Source organism: Oenanthe melanoleuca, chromosome 4, assembly GCF_029582105.1.
Source record: "Oenanthe melanoleuca isolate GR-GAL-2019-014 chromosome 4, OMel1.0, whole genome shotgun sequence".
NCBI classification, from domain to species: Eukaryota; Metazoa; Chordata; class Aves; order Passeriformes; family Muscicapidae; genus Oenanthe; species Oenanthe melanoleuca.
In genome coordinates this window covers 4,055,322-4,071,682 of record NC_079337.1, presented here as the reverse complement: position 1 = coordinate 4,071,682, position 16,361 = coordinate 4,055,322, and positions in this window count along the sequence as shown.

The following is a 16,361-nucleotide window of genomic DNA, read 5'->3' as shown; positions in this document are numbered from 1 at the left end:
TTCCTTGGCCCTGCAGTGTTGAGGTCCTCACATTTTCCTTTCTGCTGCCCCAGCACATTCCAGGTTGCAGACTGGTGGGTGGCAGTAGGGTTTTGTGGCTGCACAAGCTCCTGTGCCATTCCACATGCTGAGTTTGTTGTGATTCTCCCCTCCAAAAAATTAGGTACCATATGAAGATTGATCAGAAGACACCTGCTGTGTTTAATGTGGTTAAACACTAAATGGAATAATGGGAATTCAGACTTCTCTGGAGACAATCTCTCTGACTCCTTAAAGGAACTCAGAAACACACCCTTGCTGGATTAGCATACTAGGGTGTACAGGAGAAGTAGGTGACTCCAGTGGGAATCCTCAAGAACAGGACACTGGTACCATGGTTAGATCACCAGCTGCCAGGGAGATATTTTCCCTGTTTTTCCCAGTCTAGAAAGCTACTGAATCTGTAAGCTAAAGACAAATTTTTAAAGCCTTTCTCTTTACTGCTGCCACTTGTGTGGAGATCAGTACCCCTTCCACTGGCCTAGTATGAGGTTTATTTCAAAACACATGTTTTAGCACAATTCCAGCTCTGCTTGTTCCCTTTAGCCAGATTTTCTGCTTGGATATTCACCCGGCTCACTTGGCTTTTCTGCCTGCTAATCCCTTATGCTTGCAGCCTGTCACAAAATTAAGAAACTGCCCAAGATGCGTGCAGCTTCTATTTCTGAACACGCTGTTTTTGAAGAAAAATGTCACAACAGTTGTCTTTAGTTCCCACTGGAATTCTTCTTTTCCTGAACAGCTAGCTCTATTTATTCTTCTGGATGAAACTGAGACCATACTAGTACCATATATACTAAGTATCACATTTTTTTCATATCCTAATGATCTGAGAGAGGCTGTTCTTGGAAGGATAGAGTTAAAATAAGGGCACTGTTTTATACAGTGCAAATATAAGTCAGCCTTAACTGAGAGGTGACTGAAGCAAGTGTTAAAGTAAAATAGGTCTCATCTGCTGGGAAAGTTCCAGAGTGAGTGTTTGTGAAAGCAGAGAGCCCATGTAAGAAGTCAGAGCATGGACAACATCAAAACATATATGAGAAGTATTTATAATGAATGTAATAGATGGATACCTAGTGTAAAGGGTCAAAAAAAGCCATTATATGAAATATATATATACACAAATATACATAGAGGCTTTCTTAAGCACAAAGCTGGTGGGTTAATTAAAATAGAAACCTAAGCTGGGAAACAGAAGGTTACGTGGAGTTCAGTATTCATACTGGTGGTATGTGTCCCTTTGGGACAGAATGCCATGCTGGAATTTGCAGCTGAGGAACAGGCAGGGTTATAGGATAACAGCAGAGGTGGCTCACAGGGATGGCAGCACCTTCTTAAGGCTCATCTATTGCAGGACTGTGACAGCAATTCTGTGCAGATTAGGTATGTATCAAAGCTGCTATAGAGTCACTGAGCCATTGCAAACCACAGCACGATAATCTTCAACACCTTCATCAGTCTAAGGGGGCTTGCTTAGTTTTTACTGCTTTACTCACTGGGAAATGTGGCAGCTGCCTTACCATGGAAGCTTCAGAGAGCCCAAAACAGTCCATGAGTTACAGAACAGAAGGTTATGGTGGTGGCAAAGCTGCAGAATAAATCCATCAGTGACACACACAAACATTTCAAGAACTCCACTTGTAGCAAAAACACATGGGTTTCAGAGCCATATTTCTTTGGGTTTTAAGTAGCAATTTTAACTGGTAACATAACAGGGGGAAAGAAAATCCTTCCTTTGAACAGCAGACATTTACCTTAGCACTTAGCAAAAAATGCAATAGTTCAGTTGCTCTTTGGCAAATTAGGGTTAGGGTTGCCATGTTTGGATACACTCAGTTAAGTGGGATGTGAAAATTCATTTTATTTAATTCAGTACATAAGCCATGCTGGAGAACTGTCTACCAGGAACTCTGAACTCTTCTTCCTCTCTTTGCTTGGAAACCTATTCAGAAAACTTTGTGATAGCAGAGATCAGTCTTCAGTTTTGTGGCAATACATTAATCATTAGACTGAGATTGTCCCAGATATGCATAGCACATGTTCTCAGTTCTCATCTAGTTATTCAAATTCCCATTTTTCTTGATGTCTTCTTCCATTTGATAATGTTTGCTGTTACTTAAAATGTGTCCTGGCATTCCAGGGATGTTAGGAGGCTAGAGGAAAATTATTTTTTTGTTATTAATCATTACACACTTTTTTTTTTTTGTCTCTTACTTTTTGATGCTGCTTTTCTTTCAAACACTTCTGGGTAGAAAGTGCAGGAGGATAAGATGCACACAAAAAAAAAACTCAGAGCAGTTTCTCTTCCTCTTCTGGGAGGCAAGTAAAACTGATTGTGTTAAAAACCATGGGGCTGTGGCATATCAGCAAAGGCAACTGATACCATAGAAATGTGAGGAAAAACTTGCAAAAAATGCCTTTCTTTGCTGATTTTCCCTCTTGCATGGACTTTTTCATGGCAACATGTGTGCAAAATAAAGCCGCTCCAAAGAAGGTGGCTTTTTCCATCTGCTTTTACCCCATTTCCACTGATTTGAGCAATGACACAAGGTGCAAGCCAGTTCTCCAGGGAAGCATCATCCAGAACCGGGGAGGAGACAGCTGTGCTTCATTAGCAGCACCACCACTGGGGCCAGGTGACCCTGCTTCCTTTAACGAGCCTTTGCAGCACAGCTATGGAAGATGCTTTGCCTTCCCCTGCTGTATGAGGATAGCAGTGCGTTCTTATAGGTATGTGAGTCAGTCTATCCTTGCTTTTTTAAGTCTGTTTTTAAGTAAAAGCAGAATGTTCAGACCTTCAGAAGCTTTGTTTTTATGCTTTAACTCTGCCAGAGAGAGTTACTTGATTTTGTATTGTGATACTGGTATTTCAGCCAGTTGTTCCTGAGGGATTAAGTGTGACCCTATTAAAAAAAAAATTCCCTCTTTTTCTCCCTTTTGTCTGAAAAGTGTGAAAAAAGCCTGTTTCCTTGTATGAGGTCTCCTGAACCTCTTAACCTTCTGCATAAGAAGTTTAACTTAAGCTACAATATCTTACTTCAGAGAACAAACAAAAGAATTATTTTTTCTCTTCTCTGAGCAAACAACGAATAAATGCTTCATATCCCAAATGTGTGTGGCTAATATAATGGCAAAGCTGCTGAAAGGCTGATAGAGAGGAAATAATTAATTGCTGGGTTTTGAGGGTTTTATTGCTGTATCAATACATGCTATGGCTGTGTCTTAATTCTGGGTTTGGATACTCATGTAGGGTGACACCTGCTAGAGGTAAGCAGTCATATGCTAAATGTTTCCCTTGATTTAGAGAAATGTGTTTGTAGCAACAGGCAACTAAAATGACTAAATTTCTGCTCCAATGACTTAGCTTAAATAAATGCTGACAGGATTATTAAGTATTAATCTTATAATGCATACCTTGCAAAGAGACCCAAAGACCCAAATTCCTATTTTAATTTAATTGTGTTAAAATCCTTTTTCTAAGTCTAGCAAGTGTGGTAGCGAAGAGTTCATCTGACGTGTGAAATACGCTTGTAAGGTGGGAGTAACACCACAAAGGGGACACAGTGCTGTAGCTTGCTTTGCTTTTAGAATGAAAGTTAAGAAATTATCCTGCTAATTCTCAAAGTATAGATTTTTTTGGTTATGGGAGAAAGATCAGAGTCTGGGTTCTAAAATTATACATTTCTGGTACTCAGGGGTTTAATGCAATTCCTAATTAGTTCTGATTTTGCCTGTGCTTACCTATGCTTGGAATTGCACTTTATTTCAGGTGAAAGAGGGATAGAGAATTAAAACGGAGATATTTTGTGAAGTAAATTATTTTAGTCCCCCTACCCTGCCTCCTGATTTCTTTAATTGTTAAGTAGAAATGAGTCCCTGTCATAAATGCAGGGATTTCTACACTCCCTGACTTTTCAAGCCACTGTTTTTCAAATGTTGAATTTTTCTGTTGAGCTACAGCAGCTGTTTCTGGCTGTGTAATTTAATCCTATATGTAGAGCAGAAGCTGAGATTTTCACATCATTTCCATATTAAACCCTTTCCCAGTAGCTCTGCATTACTGAGGAGAGCCTTTCTTTGGTTGTCTTGAGGTGCTCCATGGATTTCAGAGTGCCTTTAGTTTCAGTGAATCCATGAAAGGCTACAATAGCAACTGACACAATTCAGGGATGGTTTAGTCTTCTAAATAAGTGTTTAGACTAGTTTATAAACTTGTGGTATTAATCCTGTCAGGGAGACAAATTCTTGCTTCTTCATATGTTTGATGGTTCCAAAGCCTTCTTTGGAAGAATGCTTTTATCACTTCTCTGGAGTCCACATCACTGGTTATAATAATCATAATCCTCAGCCTGCCTAGAAAACCACTGCTGATACCAGGCTGTGGGGAGCATCTTCCCTCCTCTCTTTTTTAAGCCATTTCTCTTAAAGAGAACTGTTTATAAATGAAAGTTGAAGTGACCCACTAACACCGATATGTTTTGTGAATGCAGCTAGTTATTACTTCCCAGCACAACAGTAATTTGTCTAACAAAAAAAGGGACTTATCTATTTCAAAATAGGCACACATGAATAATGAATGTACAGTGGCACCTGATCTTGCAGTCATTGTGTATTTTGGAAAATCAACTGATTCCCAATTTGATTTCTGCTTGCTGAAAACTGAGTAGAATTGAGGTGCCCTTTGATGAACTGTTAGATGAATATTTATTGTTCACTTTACCAAGCGATCCTCTTTTCCTCTGAAGAGTGCCCTGAACCTATCTACAGTGAAGAAAACTGAAAAGGAGCAGGTGGAAGTATACTTGAATATTTGCTGTTTATGGACATAAAATAGCATGGCTGTTAAAAAGGATGTTCCATCTCAAAGGTGGATAGCATGAGGGAGGGATGGTGGTGGGAGGGTGTCTCAGGCAGTTAACTGTGGTTCTTATTTTGCTCCTCAGTGTATCAGGACTTACCTCCTGTGTCCTGGGAAATGAGTTAATTCTTTGAGGACACAAAGAATGGGATGAGGGAGGAGGACCCCTGCTGAGCACAGGCAGGGCTCACACGCAGGCTGCGGGCACTCTTGATGTTTTTCCTCCCACTCATCCACGCCTGTGCCAGCTGCAGTCCTGCCCCATCATTATTACTGTGCTCATTCTCCTCCATTTCCCACCGCACAACTGGGGAGCTGACTGTGAAATAAACACAAATACATTTACTTCAAGTTGCTTGGCATGGTGGTGTAATTAAAAGCTGAAGCCAACTCTCTCCATTTGTTGTTCAACAAGGAGGCATTGTTCCTCCTCCTGGGTTTTGTCTTCCCAAGTACCGTCTCCTCATGGCCACTCTCTCACAGCCCACAAGTTTTGTTTGGTTTTTTATTTAAATGTTTGACACACTTAAAACTCATGGGCAGGTACACGAAGCTAATGCAGAGATTGTACTGTTCTGGAGAGCTGGTCTGGCCCGTGCTGAGAGCAGAGCAGCTGCAGACCGCCTGCAGATGTGGACCGGACGGACAGTTGCTCATGAGTGATTCCATTATGTTTCCTCAGATCCCTCTTTGAGCCATGTTGGGCAACTGCTCCCAACCTCTAATGGCTTCCTTATGCTCTCTCCTGCTCTTGTTCAAGCTGTGCAGCTGGCTGCCAGGGGAACAGCACGGTGACAAAGGCTGCTGCAGCACGCTGGGCAGGCAGATGCTGCCTGACAGGGCATGGACAATGCAGGGGCTCTGCTCCCTCTGTAATTGGTGGCTGCTGAGTGCCGGGTAATTGGGCTCATGCCCTCTCCAGAGTGGGTGGAACAGGCTAAAGGACATGGAGAAAAGGCTGCTTTGGTGGGAGCAGTGAGTTAAAGCGAGACACAAGTGTTTCTGGATCCTGGGTAGCCATAGGTTCCCTGTTGGTACTGACAAAGGCCCTTTTCTCATCGTGTTTTGGAGCTGTTTGATCACTGTCCTCTGGCCTTGCCCGAGTGGCATCACAGCTGATTGTCTAATAGCTCAGTCTAGCGTTCAGCACAGGCTTTGTAGAGGGCTCTGCCCAGAGCCTGCGATCAGCAGCTCCTAGTTCAGATGGGGCACAGGAGAAGTGGAGAGAGACTGGAAAGTTATGAAATCATTTTTACCAGAACCTCATGCTGCCTTTATTTCCAAGTGCACAGGAATTGCTTCCAAGATCATGGCTGTTCCTGAGCTCAGACTGTGCCCTAGTGCACAGCCTGTGAGGCTGGCACCCACTCACCCTTCTCTAAGAGGTAAAGCCACTGCTTCTGTGCTGCACACAGCAGCCTAGTCTTTGTCATCGTAATTAAATGAAACACCAAAATACCTCTGTCATTAAAGAATACACATCTTTGACAAGAGCTTTGAGGTAGGTCTGTCCAGAGCTCTTCCCTCAAGGAGCTTTTCAACTTAAACCTCAGGTTTTCTTTGAACAAAGCCTACATCAGACAAACCTCTTGCAACAGAGATGAGAGAAAGAAAAGACAGACTAGACATGGGAAAGGGTTTATAAACAAATCCCCGGCTGCTCACTTTGTCCCTGCTTGCAGTCTTTCAGTCAGCTCTGCGGCTTTCTGGGCTGAAGCAGACAGCAAGTTCATTGTGGTCCCTAGGGAACTTTTCCCATTGTCACTGGGGCTGGTTTCTGGCTTGTCCTGCTGCTCTCAGCTATCTCCTGAGCCTGAGCTGTGTGCCTGTGTCTCCTTGATGTTTGCTTCTCCCCACTTAAGCACAACCAGTAGCTCACACATGAAGACACCACATCTTTTCCCCTGCAGAGGGGCCCACTTGGCTGCATTGTCCCCTTTAAAAGAACATGATATACCAAGACAAACAATTAAATTGGATACTCTGTCCTAGCCCCTAACCCAGATATTTTTCTGGTAAAAAAAGTGTTTGTTGTGATAAATGTGAAATGTGCAATATAAATATTTAGCATCTGTTAATGTTTCCTGATATATTTTAAAAGTTGTTTGTGTGCTTCTTTGTATGATGTTCTTTCCCATCTCAAAAAATACATTTTTGTGTTCTCACATAATGTAGAACAAGAGCAGCTACCCACACCTCCAGTTTGTGCAAGGTTAATAGCTGGGTGATCTATTTGACTGTCTCGTATTTCAGTGGAATTTGTGCTTTCAGGTCCTTAGTTGGTTTTTTTTGGTGGCCTGGGCTGCTTATTTCTGCTAGTTCAGGAGATGTGTTTTTAATGAAGAGTTTGATTTAGTATTTGGTGTATTTTCTGCATGGGATGAATAATTCTGCTCCCATTTTCTGCTGTTGTAGGCCTGTGTGAATGCAAGTGTAGGGGCTTTGATTAAGGGGAAGGTTCTGATAGGTGGTGATCCGATGAGTTTCTGGGAACTGTTACAAGCCTTCATCTGCTAAAGTAATGGAACCCTGCGTAAATGAATATGGTTCCCTTTCCCCCGCTCCAGACTAAACCTTCCCAATAAGTTCAGAGAAGTGGCTGTGGTGGAAACACCCCTCTGTAAATGAACCACCAGTGCAGTGAGAAATTGCACAAATCTATAACATCTTCCCAATCCCATGGCAGCAGAACAGCAGGACACTTCATAGGACAGGGACAAACAATGATACTGAGGAGGAGGAACGGACATGAAAGAAACAAACAATAATAACAAGAATAGAGGCACATTGTCATTAAATGAAAACATCTTAAACAGTGACCTTTCTGACAAACCACAGAAATAGCAAACATGCAGCCTTTTTAGTAACTGTTCCATACTGGAGTTTTGCACACATACCCCCTGGAAGCTTAATGCAATCCAAATGTCTGTCCCTTGGAAAAGGAGTAAATGCTCTTTGATGCCTGAAGGAACAAGTGAAAGTTTGCAGGTTACTCAAACCTGTAAGAAACCCATGCTCCCGACTATGCCACTCTCCATTTCAGTGTGAATTTTTAACATTTGATGTTTTCTTCATCTTTTTCCTTGTTTCTATGAGAGGGAAGTCAGTGAAGAGAGGGAAGAAGATTTTTATTAAATATTTTGTCCTAAAAGGTATGCTTAGTGTCTATGCTAAAAATTAGAGTATGCTAAAATTAACTTGTGTGGAATTTTAGTTAGTACTGATGTTGGACTGCTGCAGCCCTCAGCAGTGTCACACCGCATTTGGAACGGATAAATGTCTCCAATTATGATAATGGGAATTTTAGATTACTTGTCCTATTAGGCAAATACTGTAAGTTGAAGGGATGGATAAAGTACTATATGGGATGATACCAAAATCAGTAGCTGTTCCTTCCTAGACCTCTCAAAACAGATTTCTTATGAAGAAAGTATCCAGATTTTTTTTTTTTTTTTTTTTTTTGTATATTGAAACCTTTTAAATTTTCACTTCTTTCTAATGGCTTTAAATAGTTGGACATACCAGATCCAATAACCATCTGGCCTTTAAATCATCTGGCTCTTAAATCTTTAATATCTCAGCAGTATATATTAATAAATTTTCAAAAGCTAACTGAAGAGCATTAGAGATTGTGTTCAACTAAACAGAGTTAAAATACCTGTGATGGATAAATGTTCACCCATGTCTTTTTAATGTTTTATTTCAAGCCTTTGAGATTGTTTTACCTTTTTCCTATGTCTTTTATAATAATTCAGTGTTAGGTTATTATAAATATTCCCCAATCTTGAGAACTTCATTAGGAGTAATGGTTATGACCACAGCCTCCAAGTCTATAGAGAGGTGAAACAAAGTAAAATGTGTTGTATATAACCCAATAACTCTTATTGCAGTTTGTAAACTGAATGGGAAGTCACATAGTGTCAAGAACTATTGCACAAGTAATGGAATTCAGCAACTCCAAAGTGCCAAAGAATGGTTTCTCTCTAAGTAAAGTGAGAGGGAAATGGAGACTCTGCTTCTGTTTTCTGCTGGGGGCTCTGTGTGTACAGATGTGCCTGTGGGAGGACCAGGTTGGTGGTGGGTTCAAAAATTCACTGGTTAGGCAGGCAGGATCCTACCAGAAACTGCACATTGAGTGCTCTGCATCCACTGCTTCCTTCCCTGCCATTTGTCCCAGGGCTCCCTTGGTGCTGTAAGGATAACCTTGCTCAGGCACGGATCAGGTACAAGCATGTCAGCTGTGATGTATCCTGTGACTCCATGCAGGTTAATGCTTTTCATCCCTAGTGACAGACCAGGGAAGTGAGCTTGGCTGCAGGTTGGGCACAGACACGATGTACAGGGACTAACTGTGGCTGCTCTTGGAGTGCAGACAGGGCTTTTTCCAGACTTTCTGTGATGACTTATTACAGTTTGGGCAGACTTTCATATAATTTCCAAAAGGGCATGTTAATGTCTTGTACCTCTTGAAAGACACACTCTTAAATAAGATGCAGCTGCCCTGTACTTTCAGCCTGTTCCCTTGCTGCCTCATGAGGAAAGATGACTAACTCATTTACAGCAATCCTGAGCAGTAATAACTTCAAATTTATGGTGCACCCAGTGTCCAGATGCCTCAGGGCCCCTGACAGGCTATAACTTAAAACGTAACTTTAAAAAAAAAGCCCCGTGTGATTGAACACAATGGAGCTGAGGGAGAAACAGAAACCCCATTGTGTGATAAATAGAACGGCGTCCCACAAACAATCTCCAACCCAAACTCGCTGCAGCCCGGCCCGGGGGGGGCCATTGTGCTCTCTCCAGTGCCAGAGAGAAGCACTCGCTGCAGCAAGGGGAAGCGTTTGGACAGGCAGGCTTGGCACAGAGGAGATGTGGGTTTTGTTAACCAAGGGTGAATACTTCAGAAAGGAAGCAGCAGGCATCTTACAGATGTCTTTTACAGCTATTGCTTTTCTTCAAAAAGCCTGCTTTTCAGAGTACACTCATACCCTTATTAATCTAATGATTACTCTGCACATACAAACACAAACATTCTTCCATTGGCCTTATTTTGATTACAGATACTTACAGAACTCCTTGTGGACTTTAATCTGCTCTCCAAATCAACTTCTGTCCCAAAGTGCAGGTGTATCAAGGGTTTGAATCTGCTTCTGCTCTTAGTGAACAGTGAAGGTAGTTCCTGACAGGGGGACACGTGAGACCTTTTCCCCAGTTACTTCAGTCTCCAGACGTCTCTGCTTCATGAAGCTGAGTAGATCTGTAACGTTTAAATAGAAGGCTCTGTCTGAAAGAGGGAACTCATTTGAATCATTCTATTGTGGCTTGTAAGGAAGGATACATTTCTAATTTTTGTCTTAATTTCAAAAACATAATAATGAAGGGAATAAAGAAAAATATATTTCAGCCTTTAATCTTCCTATTGCTTTCAAAACAGAGTAATTTCACTATGAAATATTTGTAAGAACACAACCTTTGAAATAGCTATTGGTTTTCTTCATTTTTCCTATATTGTTTGTTTTCCCAATGTGCATAAGTAAATTTACAGTTGATCCTTGCTGACCTTGGCAATCATACCCAAAAATCATTTAAGCCAGAGTCATTGTACTTGATGATTCTTATATTTTTTTAGAGTCTAGACTGACACATTGATGTCTGGGACAGAGCTGCTGAGTACTTCTGGTGTCAGATTGAATATAATGAGGATAAGAGTTTTTTAAATGGAAGTATTCAAACCTTTTTCAAATGCTCATCCTGTGCAGTTAAATGAGAATTTAATTCCTGACAAATGTTAGTGTTCAGAATTTTTTATATATATATATTTTTTGTTGGTTGTTTTTTGTTAGGCTCAATTAATTCTAAACACGCATGTGGTGCTCCTGATCATGCAAGCCCTCAAGCTTTATAAAGCAGCTCATGCCCAAAAGTATTGTTGAAGCTGGTTCTGCTGAGGCCTCTAGGTGGAAAACTCCCAGATTCATTTAAAATTTTCATATTCAGAGCTACCTTCTCTTTCTTGGAACTGAACATGTATTTGGATGGAGTGGAGCAAAGATCCACAGAACAATTTAAGTGTCTGTCCTCTAGATCTGTGTAAAGAAGGAAGAATTTCTCATTCTTCCAGAGGAATTTGTTAGAGTCCTGAGAAGGAATTATTTCTTGGGGGAAAGAGTTTTAAATGACAAAGTGACTTCAGTGGAGGGCAGGTAGGCAGGAGAGTGAGACCCAAGGAAAGCATTAAGATGTGCTCAGCAAAGCTGCTGCCCATTCTTAAGTCAGTAGCTCTCACTTTGGTGTGTGCTATTGCCTCTAAGGACATGGATGTCCAATTACATGGTGTGTTGATTTCAGCTGCTCTAAAAATAACTAAAACCCAGCAAAGAAAAATAAATCAAACAGCATTACAAAAAATATCCCAGATCCCTGGTGTCAGTGGGAATTCCCCTTGCATTTCAAATCTACTGTGTCCAGCCCTAATGGTCTGGGCTTTTGTAGGCCTTAAAGCAAACTGTTCTCTTCTGGGACCAGGTTTCCTGAGCAAGAGAATTAAGTTACTCCAGCTCACAGAGCAGGAAGAAACTAACACATCTGTAGTATGGATAATTGGGGGATTTAAGCCCTCCACTGGTGGGTAAGGCACAGCTGAACACAAAGATAAGAAGGTAGTGGACACCCATCCTGTTGAAAAGAGAGTGACTCAAGTGCTGTTTTTCTGAGAATTCGAAGAAGACAGTGAGGCCAAAGTGCATAAAAATGATGTGAGAGATGACCTGAGGCAAATCTCTGAGCAAAGGACAGCACAGATTGTGAAAATGTGTGCTTAGAATGGCAAAATGAGTTTTCCATAGCTGGCAGTTCTGAGAAATACCTTCTGTGTGTTTTCTCCAAGGATTCAAAAACATTCTGTCAAGCAGCTTAATGATACTCGACGTAGTGGAGATTCATGGGGAAGTGAAAATAGGAATATCCAACAGCACGTGGCAGACATGAAAGGCAGAGGTCAGTCGTGAGAGTTGTCACCCATCTGCTAAAATAATATCAGCAAACCACTCTGAGTTCATAGTAGTCAGCTGTCTTCCTGTTGCAAGAAAAACCAACATGGTATTTCAGCTTCATGTCCTGTTGAGGAATGGTGGAAAAATACTTCACAGAATTAAAGCTTTTTCAAGGTTTTAGAAAGAATTTGTTGTATGGTTGGACTGCCAAACACAATGAGTTAAATGGCACAGAGCAGGTACTGAAAGGGACCCTAATTTCCATGTGTTTACAACAGTTAAAAATAGAGAGCACAGCATGGGAATTAGCTTGGTGATTAAGCTCCTATTCCATGAAGATCCCTCTCATGATTAGGTAGGAAGCAGAAGAGGAAGCAGGCAAGTGTAAGGATTATTGCTCCCTGAAGGAGCACAGGATCAGCTCCAGAGCAGGCTGTAATGGGAAATGGGGCCTGGGAAGGTATAACCTTCATGCACCAGGGCATGCATGGGAATGGTTAGGATTGAAGGAAGCAGCTCACCAGGGAGAGGTTGGATCTGGGAAGTCACTTTCCATTAATGAAGGAAAGGCTGAGCTGATCCTGAAGGAGCTGACAGTAAAAGCAGGAGGGGGTGACATGAACTAGGAAAGCCACTCTCAAGCTGAAATAAGATATTCCTGAGCTGAGGAAGACATTTTCAGGATGTGTAAGGATGTGGTCCAGTCCATGTGCTGCTACCTAAGTGTTTGTCAGTTGCTGTCTCTGAAGAAATTAATGGAGATGGTTTAAATGAAATGTTTTAAAATAAGTATTTCTAACCATTCCCTACTTCCTTTCTAGACTTCTTTCCTCTACAACTTATGTGAAGTTTCCATGTGAGATAGCAAAAAAAATCTACTACAGTCCCATTATATAGTGCTCCTTTTAGTTCCATCACTATGAAACCTGAATTACTGGCTTAATCTGCTACTTGCTTAAAATTGTCTTTTTTTAATTTTATTTAAACCATAGTTTAAAACCCTCTCAAACAACAGGAGTGAACATTTAATATGCAACCAGCTTTGGAATGTAAATACAAATGCATATCTGAATTTTAGTATTTTCAAAGGGGAAGGAGAAAAATTTAAATTCTGAAATCTTGGGATAAGTTTCTAGGACTTTATATATCCAAGAAAGAAATTTTGATAGCAACTACTCTGTTCATGTAAGCAAAGAATGAGACAATTTTAATCTTGTAATTTACATGCTTTTCATGAGCTTGAAAATCACAACACAAGGATTCTGCATTAGTTTACAGAAAACCCAGAAAGCCAACTGTGCTTTGATTAGAAGAAAGATTTTGGTATTTTTTGTTGCAATGTTTGCTGGATTCAAAAAACTTCAAAAGAATCAGTGTAGGGGAAAAAAAGCCACCACACAAAAAAAGGCAATCCTTAAAAATAGCTCTGAAAGGAATTTTGCCCAGCAAATCAAAGTGCATTAGGAAAAGAACAACTTAAGCTTTTCAGAGCACCACAAAACACAGACAAAACAAACACTGTTAGAACTGGAAAAGACCCCGAGACACTGAGTAGATGGGACTTTTTGTCATATTTTAAACAGGCACATTTAATTGTTTCAGAAAGTGGATTGTTTTACATGAAAGAGATTGAGTTCTGAGTTGGTAGTTTGACATATGGTTTAAGTTGACTCCATGTCAACACAATTTGTTCCAGGTACTTAAGAATCCTGTGCCTGGTGATTCCTGGTGGCAGGGGTGCCATTGTCCCCAAAGCAGGGCAGGATCTAAAGGTGTACACAGCTCTCACCAAGCTCAGGTAGTCCCTGTTGTTTGAAGTGGAACTCTGTACAGCTGAGGAAAGGAAAAAAACCCAGCCCTGGGAGGTCTTTATGCTATTCCTTTTCCCATCTGTCACTCAGACTCTGCCATGAGGCGAGCTGGGACCTTTCCTCCCTGAGAACTTTCAGGGCAAAATGAGTCAGTGCCAATCCCGTTTCCATACTGGTCCAGGCACTGTGGTGTGGAAGGTCTGGGAAGTCACCATGGAAAAGGTCCTAAATGAAGCTAAGGACTTTGTACCTAGGCAGAGAAAGGGGCTTGGCAAATTCCAGAGAAATACCTGACTGAAACCTTTGCGTTCCTGGCCAAAGCTGAGCGTTGTTTGCACACCTGAAACGTGCAGGTACACAGGAACTAAAGAGGGAACAGTCTGACAATACTGTACGTGTCCTGCACGTGAGGTACAACCCAGATAAGACAAAGATTTGCTTAAAAACAGCTGCTCCTGATTGTACCAGGTTAAGGAGGAGTGGATTGGGTTGGAGAAGAGATCCACAGATGCAGGAAGGAAGTTTTCAAAACATATCTGCAAACTTGCTTAAATTTCAGTGCAGAAATGTTTTGTGGACCAGTTCAACCTGGGAAGGAGGTGCCATCATCATGAAGAGCACGTTTTCTCAGGTGTGTCAGCTGCCAGAATCTAATTCTGGCATTGCTATGGATGCTGCAAAAGTTAATATTTTAATACTGCTTGATTCAAGGAACTCTTGAAAGGATTAAAAAGCCATTAGCCTCTCTGATTTCTGTCCAGTTGCCTGCAGAGCAGGAGGAGGGAGGATAGAAATGTCAAGTCCCTGAAAAGTTTTAGAGATGATACTACACCATCTAAACAAGGGATTAGCAGTGAAATTCCACCCTTTTCTTCTTGGAGAACACATTTTCCTTCTAAGCTGCTGGGCACTCCAGGGGCTGGCATGTTTACTTCTGGCACCTCGAAGAGCATTTGGGACTTAGATCCTTTTGTTTGTTAGAATGTGACATATTAAGTATAGCACTTAATTAGCTGCTCCTCGAGTGGAGGGAGTAACATACCGTGCCTCTGGTGTTGCAACAAATACTGTAACTCCAGAAGAAACTCTTGGAATTATTTTGTTTGTCACCACAGGTGGATTCCTGCCATGGAATTTCATGTGGGGCACAGCAGCTTTCATGACTCCACCTGAAAAGACCTCGATCCTTTTCCAAGGAAGTTATGTAAAGGAATTTTGACAGTGTAAGTCTTCAAATCTGAAGGCTGCTGGATGCCCTGGTGTTTCTCACTGGCATTCTGTATAGAGCAGCACAGAAACAAAGGATAAACATGTTCAGTTTCTTTGTGCTGCACTGCAAATGAGTTACAGCTTTAAGGTTAATGACTGATTAAATGGGAAAAAAAGGGTATTTTACTACAGGTGGACAGGCAGCTGTGGATTTGTGATCAGTGTCACACTTTGTACAGTGCTACAGCTTTTTTTCTGATTTGTTTAAACAGATTAAGACACAGGTAACAGCATTCCACGTTGGAATAACAATGGCTGAAATTTACAAAATAGTTGAACTGAAAGAGCTTAAAACACATTCAAATTCTGCTATATTATTACCTTTAACTTCATGTAGAAGAAACCTTTTAAGGTACAAAATGAAGACCACCCCCCCAGTGATATTTTTTTCTCTCTTCTGGAGAGAAAAATACTGAGGCCTTCATAAAGTGTAAAATGATTTTAGAATATTCATGATCTTTGGAAAAGGTCAGAGACACGGAAAATGATGCCAGCATTTTAATCTGATATATAATAAGAAAGATATCTAATCAAGGAAGTGTTCTGGTCTCCAAATATATTTAATTAAAAATATTTAATATTTAATTAAAAGCGTAGTTAAATTTTGCTCTTAGTCTTAAAACTGAAGCAATTGCCCCAGGCAACTCATTTCCTCTTCAATTCATTTGTTCAATTGTTCAATTTATTTGTTTTTGAGATGGTAAAATTCTTACTTCTACAGATTTAGATGCTCCATTTTTATTACTAAATTAGTAGGCAGGGTCCAGGATATCAGTCAAGGTGTGAAATCTGTGAGTATTTGCTCATATACTGAGAATCATGCAGTATTTCATAAATTTCTCTGTATAGATATGCATGTTGGTGGAAGTATAAATCACCTTTGTAAAGATTTTTTGCTTATAAAGCTTTATGATAGCTAAACTATGACACTGTAAATGCCAAGCACAAAAAGCCATTGTGTGCAAATAGGTAAGGGAATAAAAAATAATCAGTGGGAGTTTCATGTTCAGCTAGACCTGATTTTTTAAAATTTTATTTAATTTTTCCCTAAATGTCCACCTATGGACGGGCAGGAATCCAACTGATCCAAAGCACTTTCATGATTATCTGTTCCCTGGCAAGTGGTAACTAAAATTCAGGACATTTAATTCCTTCCACATAACACCAATAGAGAATTTTTCTAATACTTTGACAGAAAACTATGAGCTTTTATTATTTAACTTCTACTATTTATACATCTGTTAACATAAAAAGAGGTAGAGGGAAAAGAGGTTGTTACGCTCCAATGATTTAATTATTATTATTAGCAGCGTAATTTAAAAATATGTCTATAAATAGTTTTTTTCCCCTTTTCTTCCTTTTCCTTCTGCTTGCCTCATATGCCTTCGTATT